Source organism: Tyto alba, unplaced genomic scaffold (genome assembly GCF_018691265.1).
Source record: "Tyto alba isolate M040663 unplaced genomic scaffold, T.alba_DEE_v4.0 Super-Scaffold_21, whole genome shotgun sequence".
Lineage (NCBI taxonomy): Eukaryota > Metazoa > Chordata > Aves > Strigiformes > Tytonidae > Tyto > Tyto alba.
This window is the reverse complement of record NW_024881295.1, coordinates 15,520,661-15,537,851: the sequence shown is the minus strand read 5'-3', so window position 1 is coordinate 15,537,851 and position 17,191 is coordinate 15,520,661. Positions and strand designations below refer to the sequence as shown.

Genomic DNA, 17,191 nt, shown 5'->3' with positions numbered 1-17,191 from the left:
GCTTAGAATAAAATGTCATCCTGACCTCAACCAGCTGTGTTTAGGTTTACACCAGAAATACAGTGTCACACACTATTTACAGACCCTTTCTTAACACATAGGATTAGTCAGGAACAGAATTCATATTCAGATTTATTGAAGATTGAAATTCAAATACATGTCATTCATAATCAGCAAAACTATTAGTTATTTTTTCTGCATAAATGAGAATAACTGCTAAAAGAAAAACCTTTATGGTTGTCCTGTAACACTTAAGAGGAGCTCCCCTGTTTGTTATTTTAAGAACTAAAGGACTTCTAATTTCACCAATTAGCTATAAGGTGTACCTTGCAACTGTAATTTAAGATATGAGTGAATACAAGTCTAATGTATCTAATTATATCCGTGTTCTTCAACACAGGTCCTTCAGCAAGCTGCAAGCTAAGTACAAACATACCTGTTTTCTTAACTGTAGTGTGACTTTTTCACTTTCAGCAGCAGATGAATGCATAGCGGACTTTTGGCTGGTTTAAAAGGACACTGACAACTCCACTCTAAATCTAGTTTTGTGCAAGTAAGCTTTCACAGACTCTTAGACAAGTAGAAATATTCCCATGATTAAAGAAGTTAATTCCCATGCAGCGAGTTATTTTTACGAAACACATCTCTGCAGTACGACTAACCCAAAGAAGTGCTGAAAATGTGACAGTGAAAAATATGTAGAATAAGCACATACTCTAAAAAAATGCATAAAGAAGCAATAGCATAAATACTGGGAAAGTAGGTCTATTTCAAGCAAGTTCTTAGTTATACACAGAAAATTTGTATACTGGGTTCTTTCAAACTCAGTCAACTTCTAGCTTGCAAAGTTTGTAGCGAAAAGAGGCCCTAATGGATAGTCAGTTTCTGTATATTCAGACTGTCCAGTGAGAGGCCATTTTATCTGCTCAGCTTCCCCCAGTCCCCCCTACACTAGTACCGATACAGTCCATTTAAAGTGTAAAACAACTAAGAACCCCAGCCTTAAGTCTAAGAGTCAAAGAGATTTTTCACAGATTCCACCTTTTGTTAACCTTTCAAAGAAGTACAACAGATTCAACAAAGGGAGTAGCAATTTTTGTAGTGACAGACTTGAAAAATATTCCTCCATCTCAACAGAAGTTATTGTCAGTTGCTCCACAGCACTAACCTTAAATGGATGGCTGCATGAGGTAAGAGATTACTTCTTTGGAATAGGGAATGAAGTTGTTACAGCGAACGCATAAGCAGGTTTTTATTATCATAAGAGAAGGAACCCTATGTTTAGAAGCCCATACCCTTATTCAGTATTCGAACACCTTAAACACATCTTAGGACGACAGTCTGCAGAAATTAAGTCCGTAAAAAAAAAAAAAAAAAACAACAACCCTCACAGAACGGAGACAGAAGTATCAGAAAGCTGAACATCCCTTGTACTGAACATAGCCAGAGTAACAATAAAAAGACTAAGGGCTTGGTTCTGTGAGACAAGCAGAAGGCTATATAAAACGAGCCCGGTAGGTGCAATTTCTTTTGTGGGGGTGTCATAAGCTCTCTGACGACGGGAGCACTCGCAGTACTTTATGACACTGCGGTAGCCACCGCTGTAAAGTTTACCGGCGACGAAGCCGGCGTGGAGGAGAAGCGCGTTCCCTCAGGGCGGCCCCGCCACCCACCCGAGAACGGGGCGCGCCCCGCACGGCACCCCCCCCGGCAGCCCCTCATCCTCCTCTCGCAGCCCGGGACGAGGTGCCCCGGTACCTTCCGGCGGGGTGGGGGGGTGTGTGTGTGCTCGGAGCGGCCGGTACCGCCTCGTTCCTCCGCGGCGCGCCGAGCCGTGTAACCGGCTGAGGGAGCCGGCGAGAACGAGCCGCCGGCCGCCGCAGGGGTCGGGTTTCGCGGCTGTGCCCCGCCGCGCCCGCACGGCCCCCACCCACGCAGAGACACCCCCCCCCCCCCCCCCCCCCACGCCACGCCGCTCCCCGGGCGATGCCAAGGGGTGAAGCGGATCCTCCCCCCCGCCGCCGCCGCCGCCGGGCAGCGGCCACCCCACCTGCCGCGCCGCGCCATCCGGCGCCCGCCCTCCTCCCCTCCATAGGTGCAGCGGGGCGGCAGAGGGAACCCCGCACGCCGCACTTGCCTTCGCCTCATGCTGCTCCGGGGCGGCGGTCGCAGGGCTGGCGCGGCCCGCGGTGCCGCCGCTCCGCCCGTCAGGCTGCCGGGGCGGCGCGGCGCGGCCCTGCCCGCCGCGCGAGGGAGGGGGCGTGTGAAGCGGCGGCGGCGGCGCGCGCGCGCGCGCGCGTACACACACACACTACACACACAAAACACGCACACACGCGCGCGCGCGCGCGCGCTCGGCCCCGCCCCGCGCGGAGCGGTCGTGTGGGGCGGGAGGAGGAGCTGAGCGCGCCGGAAAGCCCCGCCCCCCTTCCCCTCCCCGTCCCGTTTCTTTGAAAGCCGTTACGAGGGGTGAAGGTGGAGGGGCGGCGGGAAGCGTGAGCTCTCGCCGCGGGCCCACGGCGTTCTAAAAGAAGGGGGGAAAAAGGGGAGAAGCGCAACAGCAACGGAGACGCAGCAGGTGCGGCGGCGAACAATAAATGGACGCGGTGTTCCCCACCCACGGCCCCTTCACGTTCTCGGCTCCTCCCCCGCTCGCACTGGCAATGGTACACTCCCCGCCGCTCACATCGCCCAGGCCGGGTGGGGATTGACCGCTCTTGGCGGGGCGGGGCTAGGGCGGCGCGCCAAAACGCGACTGGAAGAGCGGAGATTAAAAAAAAAAAAAAAAAAAAAAGAGGAAAAAGAGGCGGGGCGAAGAGGCAACCGTTTCAAACTCCCCGGGCGGGGGTCGGCGCTCGCGCGCGCGCGCGCCGGGGGCGCGCCCCGTGACCCTGAGCGCGCGGGAAGGCCGTTGGGGGCGCGCGCCCCGGGCGGCTCTTTCCCCTTCGAAGCGAACCCGCTGCCGACCAGAAACCCCCGGACAGCGGCCGCCTCCCCTCCCCTCCCCTCCCCTCCGCTCCGCTCCCCCCCAGGACAAAGCGACCGCGGCCCTCCCCGAGGAGGCAAGAGCGACGCCGGCCCGCTCTCCTGCAGGCCGGGCAGCTGAAACAATAGGTGCCGCCACACAAAGCGCTGCCTGTCAGAGGCTGCTGGCACGAGCCGAGGTGTGCGCTTGGACAACCTCCACGCGCGCTTCGCATGTAAATGTGAAACGCTGAGGGAGTCGAGCGCGGGAGAGATGGCACGTAAGGAACCGGCAGAAGAAAGGTGGCAAATCAGATCTAAAAATAGATGGAGAGGCGCTTATAAAATCATCATGAGAAAGGGCTAAATATATTTTTGGTTCGGGGTTGGCTGAGGAGAAGCTTGGAGCTGTGGTCATAGCAACTCCTCCTGTTTGGATCCTGCTGCGATTGGGAAAATAATTCATTGCCTGTGTCCCTGTGAAATAAACAAAATTATATCAGAATGCCTGCTCCCATTATCTTTGTCTCCTGCTAAATGAATCAACTTGGAACACCCAAATATTGACTAATCCCTCAGGTTACGCTGTGGTAACACTATAGGTACTGGATGGACAGGGAAATGACAAACCCCTGTTCTTCAACAAAGCACTGAGAGGAACATAAAAATCTGTTTACTTTATTTAATGCTCTCAGAAGCCACCGGTTACTGGCTGAGTGCTTTGGAACTGAACTAGCAGTCAGGAAGAGCACCATCAGTTCAGTATATACATACACCCAGGTGTCTGTGTGCATATGTATATATATACACGTTTGTATGCTGTTTATATATAACTACTTCATTCCTATCTGTACATTTTAGTGTGTGTAAGCAGTGTGCACGTATATGCTGCCTCTGCCACACTCGGCTGAGTATGCCCTTGAATTCCTCAGCCAAGGGAGCCCGCCGACGTGCACCTGAATAGAGCAGGAATGCAAATCAATACAGAAGCGCTGTGAATGACCCAGGGATTAGGAATTAAATAGAAACCCAGGATAATATAGCAGTAACGATGACGCCAAAGGAAACCAGTTTTCCTTTAAATAGATCTTTCTGGCAGAGATAATTCAAACACCTTTCACATCCAGACCCACAGAGTCCCAATGCCCTACCAAAGCCATAGTCCTCCAACCCCACCTTAAGGGAAGTTTTGATCTCCAGAGTCTACTAGAGATTTTGGCGTGAAAAGCAATCAAGTACTGCAATAACATATGCGATAAAAAAGCAAAATAGATACTGTTCATAATAAATACATAAAATGAGTTTATGACACGACTGAGGAAATTCTTACTACGGTGTGGTGTGACAAATATCAGCCAGAAGTGCACAACTACCACATCACTATCTATATCCCAGTCTGAGAACAGATGGAGGAAAGCCTGCCACAGATCTAAACTTGGCTCAACCCACCCTGTTTACTGATGGAGTTTCCACGAGCACAGAAATCAGAACGACTGGTTGCACGCTACTTGAAGGGCCGCAGCCTGCTGACTCAGCTTACGCGTTGGGAAGCCTGGCGAAGACGCCCGCCCGTACCTGAGCAGATGCACGGAGCCCTGCACGTACCAGTGCCAAAGGGCACTGCCAGCACCAGTCAACGGGTATTTCCGCCTCTGAAGCCAGTCAAGGCCACTGGCGCAGTAGCTCTTTGCAGGGGAGGCAGCAGCCTGCGTTACCTGTTGATAGCCAAAATATCAACGTGCCCTCCTCTATGAAGACGCAGGTTGAGGATGCGTTAGAGGACTGACAACTGGAAGTGGATGGAGGAGAGGGTTTACAGACGGTGATGCGGGAGATGCTTTAAAATGCTGTCAGAGAGGCCAATGCACAGGGTGTCCCCCGATGGCTGGCTGAGCGCTCTGCCTCTGAACAGCCAGGAGGAAGGCTGTCAGTTTAACAGTAATCTTTGTAAAATGCTAATAAGGACCCAAACAATTCCCATTAGGGAACTGAAGAGCTATCTCCACTCTAGCATGAGGCTGCCTATGGCATCCACAGTTCATCTTGGCTTGGTATTTTGGAATCCAGCACCAGAGAGGCTTAGTCATATGACGGGGTTATTTGCATCGTTATGCTGTTAGATTCCCAGAGACGTTTTCACAATGCACTGTAAGAGGAAGGGTTTAAACAAGTAGAACTGAAGCAAAAACAAAGCACTACACTTCCTTTGCATGTCTCTTTTCACTGCACGCACATGGTGTTCAGGGTGGGAGGAGGGTGGAAGGCAGTTCTGTACAGAACTTCAGGCTAATAAAGCACACGCACAAAACCAAGGGGCTGCAACAGCAGTACAAAATGGGCTACTTTGTAGAAGCAAGCTAAGACAGCTGAAACCCTGCATCACAGCCCAGTAGAAGACCAATGTTCCCGGCTGGTGGTGTGCAAGGTAAGCCCATCGCCACATCTTGCCTGGGGACTTCACAGAACTGCTGCTTTGCACAGGGCTGGGTAACAGTCACCTCGCCCCAGCCAAGCGGGATTCCCTGTGAATGAGTGCCTGCAGGCACTGTAAAACTGGGTGCCTGGCGCTCCAGAACTGACCACCAAGAAGCAGAGTGGTCTTCGAGGAAGCAGTGCCAAACCAACCCAGGGAAAAATCCTATGGTTCAAGATTCAGCTCTTAAAAGGAGGTGAGCTGCTACTGCTCAAAATAAGGTCAGAGTATGGTACAGTGTCCCATTTTGAAAAATCAGTATACAAAAATAAGGCCTAACTTTTTCATATATTCCAAGATAAATTATTGAAAGTTCATAAGGGCCAGGTACTGCTCCCAGTTAGACAAGGAGTATAGCAAGGGAGGCAAGTTACAGAAGAAAATCCAAGGAAGTTTTTGGTATCCCCATGCTATCAAAGCTATTTTCACAGTAAAAATGGCCAAGGAATCTTGAATTCTCTTCTGATGACCTTCCAAGGCTCAGAACTTGCCAGGTGCATGACTGCTCCTGTGGGAATTTGTAATCTCTTTAAAAACCAAGAACAGCAAATTCCACTGGAAGCATACTGTCCCGGAGCAGAGCCCCCACATCTGGAATTAGCAAATGAAAACACAGCAAGTAGATTTTCAAAGGAGGAGGTGATCACGGAATTACAGGGCTGGAAGGGACACTGAGAGGTCATCTAACTCCATCCCTGTGAAAGCATCTCTGTCCCATTTCTTTTACCCCTTAAAGACCTCCCCAGTGCTGCAGACACCACAGTCTATCCAGGCAAGATGTTCTTTTCTCATGATTCACTCCTTCTGCCTTTAGAATATTTTTCCTAATGATTAACCTGGATCTCTTTTACCATAATTTACATCTACTTCTCATCCTACCCATCACAGACAAAGAAAAGATTTGTTCTTCTTGCTCCTGCAGCAGCCTTTTAGATACATGAAGCTTTATCATGTCACTTCTTATTACGTTCCGCAGACCTAAAACTCCACTTCTTCTTGCCTGTCCTCCTAGGTTACATTGTCAGACCTCTGGTGATTCTCGATGTTCACCTTTGGTGGCTCTCACTTTAGTCCATGTGTTTCTCAAATTTCCCAGTGCAGGAACAGCACACAGCATGTTCCCAGTTGAGGCCTTACCAGCATGATGTAGGATGGAAGGAGCACTTGGTGTGTTCCACAAACATCCCTCCTCTTTATACATCTTAGTACGATGTTTACAGTGCCAGAGGATTTCTTTCACTTTCCACACACATGGCAGTATTTGGAGGCCATAACATGAAACCAAAGTGCCATTAAAGCATCTGAGATGCTCTCCATTAACCAGAACTCTTATCTCCTGTATGTAAGTGTTTCTGCTAAAATGCACTGCATTTGAATTGCTACCTGCTGGAAGCAATTTAATTGGGGATTATAGTCTTATTTTCTGATGCTCACATCTACTTGGACAGCGAGAGCGATTTTTTTTTTTTTTTTAATGTAAAAATAATCCGTATGCAAATCAGCAGCGGAATGCTTCCAAAAGAAGAAATGTTTCCAGAGGAAACTGAAGGGCAGCAGAGAAAGTCGAGTCAACAGAAGTCTTAAAATTTGCTGTCTTCTGCATCAGCTGCAACTGTTAGCAGGAAGAGTTGTCCAATTCTGGAGAAAATATAGAGCTGACTTCCTAAGCAATATCACAGGTGCTCAACTTGTGTTTGAAATAGAAGGCAGAAGTCATCAACCAGCCAGTACTCTCCTGATGCAAGTGGTTACTCACTGCATAAGCATTTGAATAACTGTAATATTTACAAAATTATGCTATTTAACCCCCTTCTGTCACCCCTGAACATGCATGCACACACTAATCTGGAGTCATGTTATGTTCAGGGATGGGTGTTGAGTTCCAAATAAATTGCTAGTAGTGTTTTATTACAAGAAAAATACAAGACTAATTCACTTGAAAAAGCTACCTTTTGGCTCACTAAGAAAAAGTAGAAACCTCTCTCGGTAAAAACTTCTCCTGTTCAACGGGGAAATAAAAAACTGGCCCCTCAAATCCAGCAAGCTTTGATCACATAGTAAAATGTTTCTAACCCTTCAGGCTAAGAAATTAAGCTTTCAGATAGGAACTAATAAGGGAAGTTTCTCTGGGGCTACATGCAAATCTGCTAAGTGTTCAGTGTAGACTTAAGCATTTGGGAGCATTTCAGGAGTAAGAGAGGCTCCAAGTCTGTGCATACACACTGTAGATAATGTCACTGCTCACAGATTTTTCCAAGCAGTGAAAGACAAAATTGCGTCTGGGTTTGCTGCTATGTCTCAGGACTGTGTACAAGAAACTAATGAGAAACACACAACTTTCACTTCACTATGTTTTGGGGTAAGCCAAAACAACGGTTACACCAGCAGAAAACTCCCTCTCAAAACTGTAGAGTATGCTGAGCGCCAGAAAGAATAGCCCAGCTGAGTTTGACTTCACAGTTCCTTTAAAACCAACAACAGCTCAGGTGTTTAAAGAGGTGCAAAATCATCTAAAGGAGTAAGACAAGTGCTTTTCAATTAGCAAAATATAGATGTGCAAGAACAATACCATACCCAGGAGAAGCATTAATAGACTGTTGTCATACTATAGAATTAATATATTAAACAAAATATCTGAAGTACAGCATTTCCTCGTACTCAGCTAGTCCTCGAGAAGGACTAAAGGAATAGATTTAAATATACCTTGGTGAAATGTAATAGAAAGTCCTGTGAGGGTGTCATTGAGACACATCGTCAGTTCCTCACCTACTTCAGGCTATACAAACACCGCACAAGAGCTGCCTGTGCAGAGCTCCCTCTGGGATGGGTTTACTCCACCTAGCATGCCTTAGTGTCTAAAAGGCATGATTACTATTTGGAGTTTGGATTAGGGGAGAGCCTGACCTATGATTTGTATACTTGTTTTTAAAGCAACAGCTTTTTACTCCTTTAACCAAGTGTATAGAGCAGCTCCCTTGGGGTGTTGTCTAGAAATAGCCGACAGCCCTGAATCTCAAACAGGTCTGGAAGTTTTCTTCAAACTCTTAACTTACCCATGGTTAGGTTCTCTTTAGCAAAAGGCTTTGGGGTCCTGGTTGAGACCCTTACTGCTTTACTAGTACTATCAGAATTGTCCTCTGACAAGCTATAAAAGAGACTCTACCTATGTTACATCCAAATTCATCACTGTTTAGAGAAGTATTAATAAAAAGGGGAAAGTAAATCAATGAAGTCACTTTATTGATCCTGAGAACATGGAACTACTATTAATAAAATATGTTGATGTTGTTTTATGGCTAGGTCAAAGTCCTGGTAAGGGTGTGTTTGTCATTCTAATTTATGTGCAGTTTCATCAACAAAGTATTTGTTATTGCAGTATTGTATTTATTCATCTCCTGTTTTCCTCACCCACAGCCAGAACATCTGCTAAACGTTTCTGAATCTAAGCTTGTTGGGATAGGGCCCATTACTTTTACATATTTATGAACTGTGTGGTACACTGGCATTCATTCAGCAGAGACTGTTTCCCGAGGCTCATGCGCGAATGACATAAACCGGTATGGGTTTATGTGCAAGAGGTTCACATGTGCAGGGGTCACAGAGCGGGCTGGAAACCCAGTTACATGCAGAAGTATTTAAACTTCACTGCTGCAGAGGAACAGAGGTATCTGCTAATATTTGAGTGATGCAGGAATGCAAAAAAAAAGGAAGAACAGGTATTTATGGTGTCCTAAGGAATTGTAATGAAGAGTGATGGGGATAAAATCGAAAGAAAATAAGTTGTATCCGACTCCAGAAACATCCTCTACCCTCAAAATATTTTCAAGTGTGGTCAAACAGTCCAAAAAAGCAAAAGCTATTATGCTTGTGTTAGTTAGGCTGGACAAAACAGAACACAGGACTCGTTCTGGGGATGGAAAAATGAACAAATAATTCATCTCTGATTTCTGTTTTTCTTCTGTTGTAGCCCAGCCTCTCATGCCAACACTCACACAGGCACAGCTTTATACTATTTACACACTGAAGGGAGTGTATTCTGCCGTTATTGTGCAGAGAACTTACACATGTGACTCCCATTACCACAAACAGAAGCTATGTTCATAAATTGCCCTTGTGTGCCTGGACTGAGTGGACCTGTCCCTGTTTGCTGGTCCGGCTGGTTTGCAAACAGTGCCTTTCCAAAATCGAGGCTGTAAGATTTTCAAACCTCATGAAAAAAGACATAGCCCATCTCCTCTCAACTGTGAGAGCCATCCACGCTCTGAGGATCATTTGTCTCCCTAAATCCATGCCAGGAACAGAGCACAAGCACAATCAAAGCCTAATAGTCTTAATGAGATTACAGCTAGAGATGCCCCAGTGCTGCCATCTGGCCAAGGAACAGAACAAGCACCAAATTCATCTGGGGAAAAAAAAATCTTCTTGGATTTCATGTGAGCAAGCTGCAGGATGATCAAGATTTTAGATCTGTGGTGTACAAGACCCCTTTGATTTCTTTTTCCTTATATTTTTTTTGCAGTGCATTATTTTTTACAAAGCAGCATATGCTTCTCACGGATCTCTAGCTTTAATTAATATTTTTCAGGTGAGAATTTAAAACTGATTATCATATTGCTCTGTAGCACAATTACGTTTTTAAGATGCCTATTGTTAGCCATGCTAGATTGATTTTACCCATGGCTTTTATATGTTTGACTACTGTTTTTCTGCATGCTTGACTATGATATCCATGTGCTACAGTGGAGTGTGGTGGATCTTTGCCAATATAATAATTCCTTTTATCAGCAGTTTATCTGATGCATCTGTTTGGCTCACTGGAATGAAATTGCTTGTAACTCTATCCTACATAGGGCAAATACTCTTTCTGCACCTGTTCCAAGCGGCATTTGGTTTACTTACTGCTAAATTCTTAATCTCAACAAAAACAAGTAAGTTAGCATGTATAACAAAGGCTGGAGTCATTAATTAAATGAAAAAGCTGATCTTTGGATAGTATCACACCAGCTGGCTAGAGCACAAAACCTGGTATCAACGCATTCAAGTACAGATTGTGCGGCGCTCACTGCAAACTGCAGACACTGGCCTGCAGATTTCATCGAGCTTGCTGTGAGAAACCTGCTGCTAATGGGTAAGTCTGCAGCTCCTGCAAGACTTCATGCCTAGAAAAAAAACAAATCCAGTAATAGTGCATTCGTGGATTTTGTGCAAAGCCTATTTAGAAGAGCTAGCACAAAAGAAAATTCTCCCCCTCAGAAACAAGAAACCCCATAATTCTGTAGTCAATAGCAAACAATAAATAACATTTTCAGCAGAAGGTACAAGAGGCCAGCTGGGGCAGTACTCACAGAGCAAGGCAGCGTAAGTGACCTTCTTCTTGCACAAATCAGCTCCTCCCCGACAGGTGCTCATAGTTCGCCCGCCTCTGCCAGGGCAGGCATCTAAATCAGAGCCCCCTCGCCCCTCACCGTGCCCTGCCTCCGCACAGGTTTCTCTCTGGAGAGCTCGCACAAACAATTTTCTCTTTTTCTAGGCTTGCAAGGTAAAGACAAAATAAAAAAGAAATGGGATCTCGGATGCAAATCTCCTGCTGTAAGTCTTTCCCAGAGCATCTCGCAGGGTCTCAGGGAGGCTGTGTGATGATGGGTTTGGCTGCCAATTCGTCACTGTTGCCATGGTAACAGAGCAGTGGTCCCCTGTGGCTTGGTAAGGGAGCGGCAATGGGAGCACCAAATGTATGTATTGCCTCCTCCTTTGAGGATTCCTCTGACATGGGTAATCCACTGATTTCTTAAAAAAAAAAAGGGCTGTTTTATACAGAAGGTACTTCCCTCACACCCCATACCCTACACCTCGCTTTGGTTATTCCTCTCACAGAGCTCTACAGCATCTGTAAATCTTGTTTGTATGGTATAGGAAAGCTGGCATAACCCCCAGAGAGCCACTCACTTCCTCTGGGAAATACCATGTCATGTGAAAACAGGAAAAAAGAAACCTTGTGGTAAACATCTGAACATCAGCACACGCTCAGGAGTGTTTGAAGAAGTGGTAGGACAAAGCGATATAATTTTGTCTCTCTGAGCAGGTGAATGAGCAGTTGAGACAGCAATAGGGTATTTTTCTGCCAAGTGTTTCTCTGCCAACACAACTGAGCACAAGTGTGTCTGTGAGGCCCAACTGTAGCTACAGGGAAGCTCAGGGCAGGCAGAGTTCCTTTGTTCCTGTCCCCTCAACAGAAAAGTGATGGCGTTATCCTTTCTGAGCCTTAATACTGCTGTTTTCTACTTGCTTAAGATATTTTTTATTGTAACATTGACATAAATATTATTTGTAACCCTAGGCAGGACAGACCACAGCAGCAGAGACTGACAGACTCCAGGCTGTACTTAGAGAAGCAGCCAGGACTGCAGAAGCAGGCGTTATTTTGCAGGACAATGAACAATTCAGGCTTGTTTTGGAAAGAAAATCCTTGGACAGTTAAGTAATACCACTTGTTTACAAGACAGACTATCTCATCTTCTTAATAAAATGTTGCTAATGGTTCTTTGTTGCTTTCCTTATTATTCTCTCTCAATGCCAAGTGCTTCTTTTAAGGTAATGGATTTCCTCTCTCAGGGCGCCAGTAACAAACACAGCTCTGTGTGCATGTAGGTGGTACGGACAAAACAAACACACAGAAGTAAAACCCACACATGTGCTTTCTTAACTGACTTCTCTATCCTCACTTTTAACTCAGGTTGTTTGAGCTTTCTCTGACAGTGGCTCATCACAACTTGCTAGGTAGGGACAGACCTCCAGATGCAAAAATCTAAATATTAACGATCCCGTCATGACAGGGGGTTAAGTACCTTTTTGTCCCACTATAAACTGAAGCAGCAGATGGGACTAGCTCAGAACAGCAGTATCAGCCAGAAGGGTTAAAAAGACTTGAACCAGATTCAAAAAACTGTGAGTGGGCTAAAAAAAATCTCAGATGTTAAAAACAGTAACAATTCAAGCCTTTTTACTCATCTTTGCCTCTGCCTTCAGACTGAGATTTCCAGCTTTTCTCCAACACACTATAGGGATAATAACTCAATTTGGTTTAGAAAAAAACTTTAATTTCTCCTATGCTTACATGATTCTAAAACATGGGACTTGGAGAACACCACCAAATGCAGTGATGGCCATGGCAATGCCACTAGACTTGGCAGCGCAGAAGTATCTCTGCGAAGTAGGTAAGCCCATCTAGGCCCAGTCTCTGGAAGTCTGGAGCCTTCATGTTAAAGATGCTGGACTTTAATAGCATCGTCTCCTCCCCCTTGCATGGTGGTTTAGTGGCTTGTTCAGAATTAGTTATGAGTACACCCAGACTTATCAGCTGCTGGTTCCACACAGATATGAGGTTACTAAGAATATGAAGGCATGTTATAAAAATCCATGTTATCATGGGCATTTTATGGCTGCTTCAGTAATCTTAAATGAGAATGCAATAAGATCGGAAACTGAATAGGGAAAATGCTGGTTGGTACATATAATTAAATATACATCTTGCTGACACACACCCATCCTCCTTTCTCCTGACATTTTTATGCTTGGCTTAGAGGAAAAGACTTGGTGCCTCTGGGCGTGATAGCATGAAGCCATTCAAAATAAAGATGTCTCCTGAAGAAGACAATCCTGAGAAGGGATAAAGCTGGGCTAGCAGCAGGTACAAAAGCAGCAGAGGAACGTAGGGGTGAGGAAGTGGCTGGGCTTGGCGTGCAGCACCGAGAAGCCTTTTCCATTTGCAGCTTTATCTTCCCGCAGTCAGAGCACTAGCTAGAGCTATTTAATGGAATCACGAGGGCTGCTGTACCATTACTTATGGAAGAGGGTATAAAAATGACAGCAGCTAATAAGCACCAATTTCTCATCAGTTGCCTCATCAGGCTGATTTCACAAACAGAAGGTTACAGAGGCTAAAGGGCTGGAAACAGCATTCTGGCTGCTGGATCTGGGCCAGTACAGAGAAAATACATCCCTGTGCCTGCACACTTCAGTCTCTGCCACAAACAAAAGGGAGCTACCCTAAATGTACGTCCACAGGAGGACATAGATTTCATAACCTGAGCTAGAAGGTTAAAGGCACAGCACATTCATTATTCCTAGTGATGAGAAGGCAACAGGAGCAGGAACATGAATGTTCCTTTGTCCGTAAACGTCCAGACCACATTCCTGGTCGTGAAGTTCCCACAGAGAAAGGAAGGCTTTGTCTGGAGCTCACAACTGAGGACAGCAAGAAAGCCTTAAAAAAACCCCAAACTTGATGGACCAGGGTGGAAACACACCTTTAATTGAGGGGTTAGTTCAGAGGAGGTGTTCACACGCCCAAGGGAAGAGGCTGGCTGATGCAAAGGGCAGAAAGTGGACAGAGATGCGTGTGTGGTCTGAGAGCAGGATAAAAGCATGGAGTGTGTGTAGGAAGGGAGCGGACTGTTTGTAGTGGGAGTGCAGTCCATGCATGTGAATTATAGATGTCAAAGCTGAAAAAGAGCCTGTTGGCCTTTTCACTTTTCCTTCTTTCTGCCACTGAAGATTTGAAAAGTTGAATCTTCCAGTAATTGCACCAAAGAATCTAATGTAGTAATATCTGCTCCAGTATCGTCAGTCACTAATTAGGTAATTCTGATAAAAAAAAATGTGTGACAAGATATGTTCTTTCAAACATCAAGATTCATTTTTCCTCTTAGTATCACTATCCAGGTTGTTTTTTTTTTTTACATGCATTTCAAATTTTTCACACTGATCTATAGTTAGCCTTATCACAGAGTGTCTATGCTGTTTTTCTATTTTTAAAAGATGAGCCCACATTTGCTCGGTTTTTGCTTGAAATTCACTGGTGCACTGCTGGTAAAATTAACTCACAATGAGATTTCAAGGCTATGAGAAAGTTATCACCACACTAAAATATATTCTGTGATAAATGATTTGGATATGCTAGTCTTTCACAATATTTCCACACCTGATTTTCATGGAGATCTTTGCTCCTGCTTGTCTATACTCCTATTAACTGCTGCTATGGCCATGCCTGTTATTGATGGGTTTCTGGAAAGCTCAGCAACTCAGCAATTTTATAACTGCATTATAAATAATTCAATCAACTGTTCTTCCCCACATCTAGTTCTCATTTATTAATGGACTTTCTTTCTAGGCAGTATTTTTTCATCTCTCATCACCAACCAATATATATATACTTGGAGGAGGAATGTAATTAGTTTTGCGGTCCTTCTGCCAAAACTTCCACTAACTTCAGTCAGAGATTTGCCTGAAGAATGCCTGATTATAGCCTGCAGGAGTTGGTCCTACTTCTGTACACCAGGAACAGGCTGAAGGGAGTGCACACAGGTGGGCAGTGAAGTCCCACGGGCATTTTAACCCACAGGCAGCTCAAGAGATGCCTGAAAAGGTGGATTTATATGCATGAGAAGAGGAAGGTGAAGGACATGTGCAAAACCAGACAAGGTGAAAGAGGGTTGTGTTATCCAACAGCAGAGCAAACCGAAGATTTTATATGATTAACTCATGTTAAACTCTGCTTGGTTGGCTTTTTTTTTTTTTTTTTTTTTGGGTTTTGTTTGGTTGGGGTTTTTTTCTAACTTTTCAAATAACAGAAGAGTGGATTTTCTTTCTCTCCCCTTTTCTGTCATCAGACAGCTGTGCAAATATTTTAGCATGTGACTGTGGAAGCACGACACTGAAAACTCCTGAATCGTGCCAAGAGAAAAGTACAGGAAAACAAAAGGCAAAAGCCTAGGGTAGATCTAGCTGCCAGGATCTCCTGTCCTAAGGGAACTAGACAGAGGAAAAAGCAGAGGAAAAAGAGAAGTCTGATAGCTTTCAATGCTTACAGTGACAGTAACACAGGTCAGAAGGAAACACAGGTTTTTGTAGTCTTTTTAAGGGAAGGTAGCAAAGGTATCAGACCAATTAGCAGTCCATTAAATCACCCCGGCTTTCTTGAAGGTTGTTGGCTTTATCTGCAGCACCAACTGCTAGTATTGTACCTGTTTAAGATACTGAGTTCTCAAGTTGCAGGTAAATTGAAAATCTGACTTACATAGTGCAGTCAGTCAGACTTTGAATGTAGGAAATCAAATCTACATACTTGGTCTGAGGTTATACTGGCCTGGTATGAAACAGGTCTTCTTCCAGCAGCTTAAGGGGCTCATCAGCAAAGCCTTGATTCAGGCCAGCTCACTAAAAATGCATCTCTTCACAAGTTCTCTCAGGAGTTTATGCTACATAAGTGTGGGCAGCAGGTGATAACACAAACCTAAATATGCCACAGACAGGAATCAAGCTGCACTGATTCTCTGCCAAAGAATCCTATCTTCTTACTGCAGGGGAATGAATTAATCCATAAAAAAAATAGCTTTCACTTGCAGCATTCTCCGTGTCTTTTGCCACATTCATTCAGTGATTCCTCTGCATAAAATGACAGAACATCTTCAGCTCCTTCTTAAGTTGAAGCAACAGGTCGTGCCGTAACCATACCCTATCTCCCAGCAATGGCAAATGCTAATTTTTTCAAAGGAATGCATACCAATCCATCCTGCTAGTGAGAAGTCAAAGGAACAAGATTTCTTCCTGAAGCTGGTCATCATTCTGGGCCCTGAAACATAGAGCTGGTGATAGTTCTCATTTCTGTTAGGCCCATGTAACAGCTGAAGTAGCTCAAACAAGAAACCTGTGGCTGTGCTGCATGTAATCTCCCATCCCAGGGAATTAAGCAGGTGGTTATTAAAACTGCAATAACACCCACACTGCGAGCACATTTAAACCCTAAAGGAAGAAATTCTTCCTTCCATCAAAGACAGCAAAATCATTTAATGATTTCAGGAAGCCTTCATGCTCCAAACTTCCTCTAACCATTTTCATTCCACTGCCATTTAATTATCTGAATGATTAATTAAGGTTAATCAGCTAACGTTTGGTACAGTGCTTTGAATAAGTAAAGCACTGTATAAATCCTTGACATGAATTGCTTATTAGGCTACTATTTATTTCACTGTTGTTGCTCTCTGGACTCTTCCTACTCCTTTTCATGCTCCCTTTCACAGGCACTGGCCAGTGCTACCATGGCTATTATTTCTAGCCCAAGTTATGCAGTCAGCAACACCATCCTCCCATGGCCGTTTCAATAATACATAGCTCTTCTGACATTGTCACATGTACTTGTATGGAAACTGAGTGCGCAGCAAAGACCTTGCACCCCATTATCTGCTTAACAGCATTTTTACCTTCACACCAGGCTCAGATTCCAGCCTCACTGCACCCATCCCCTGCCCACATCTGCACAGCGGTGAGAACAGACAGAGGCTGCCCGCCCTCAGCACGGCGGCAGAAACCAAGGGTGGTGGCAGCTCTTTCCAAAAGGAGATCGGTTTTCTGTCCGAGTCCTGGAAATTTCTGCAACTCTGTCCTTCCTTTAGGAAGCCCAACCAGAGCTCTCTTGATGCCACAGGGGCTGAGCAGAGGCTACAGAGGAGTCATGGCTAAAGTAGCCTCCTAGGACAAAAAAGAGGCTTGTCTGTGACAGAAATCCCACCCACCTCCCAGCTTCTCCACGGTCTTGTACAACTCTGAGCAGGCCGTTTACAACTAGATGTACAAGCACTGATTTGGGGTGTCTCAATCTGCAGTAGTTTTGAGAGACCAAAGACATGACTTTAAAAACCAGGACATATTCCTCCAATTGAAATCAGTGGGTTCTGTAGTTATTATCTCTCCAAATCC

General features: G+C 45.2%; 1 protein-coding gene across 11 annotated transcripts in view; it reads right to left on the bottom strand.

Moving 5' to 3' along the window:
- The window catches only part of MICAL3 (microtubule associated monooxygenase, calponin and LIM domain containing 3), a 175,907-nt gene extending 165,048 nt beyond the window's left edge, over nucleotides 1–10,859 (bottom strand). For all 11 annotated transcript variants that reach the window (XM_042795281.1, XM_032986414.2, XM_032986415.2 and 8 more), the window contains exon 1: nucleotides 10,783–10,859. The gene's annotated coding sequence lies outside the window, so the exon portion shown is untranslated. The remainder of the gene's footprint in view (nucleotides 1–10,782) is intronic.
- Nucleotides 10,860–17,191: the final 6,332 nt, after the last annotated feature.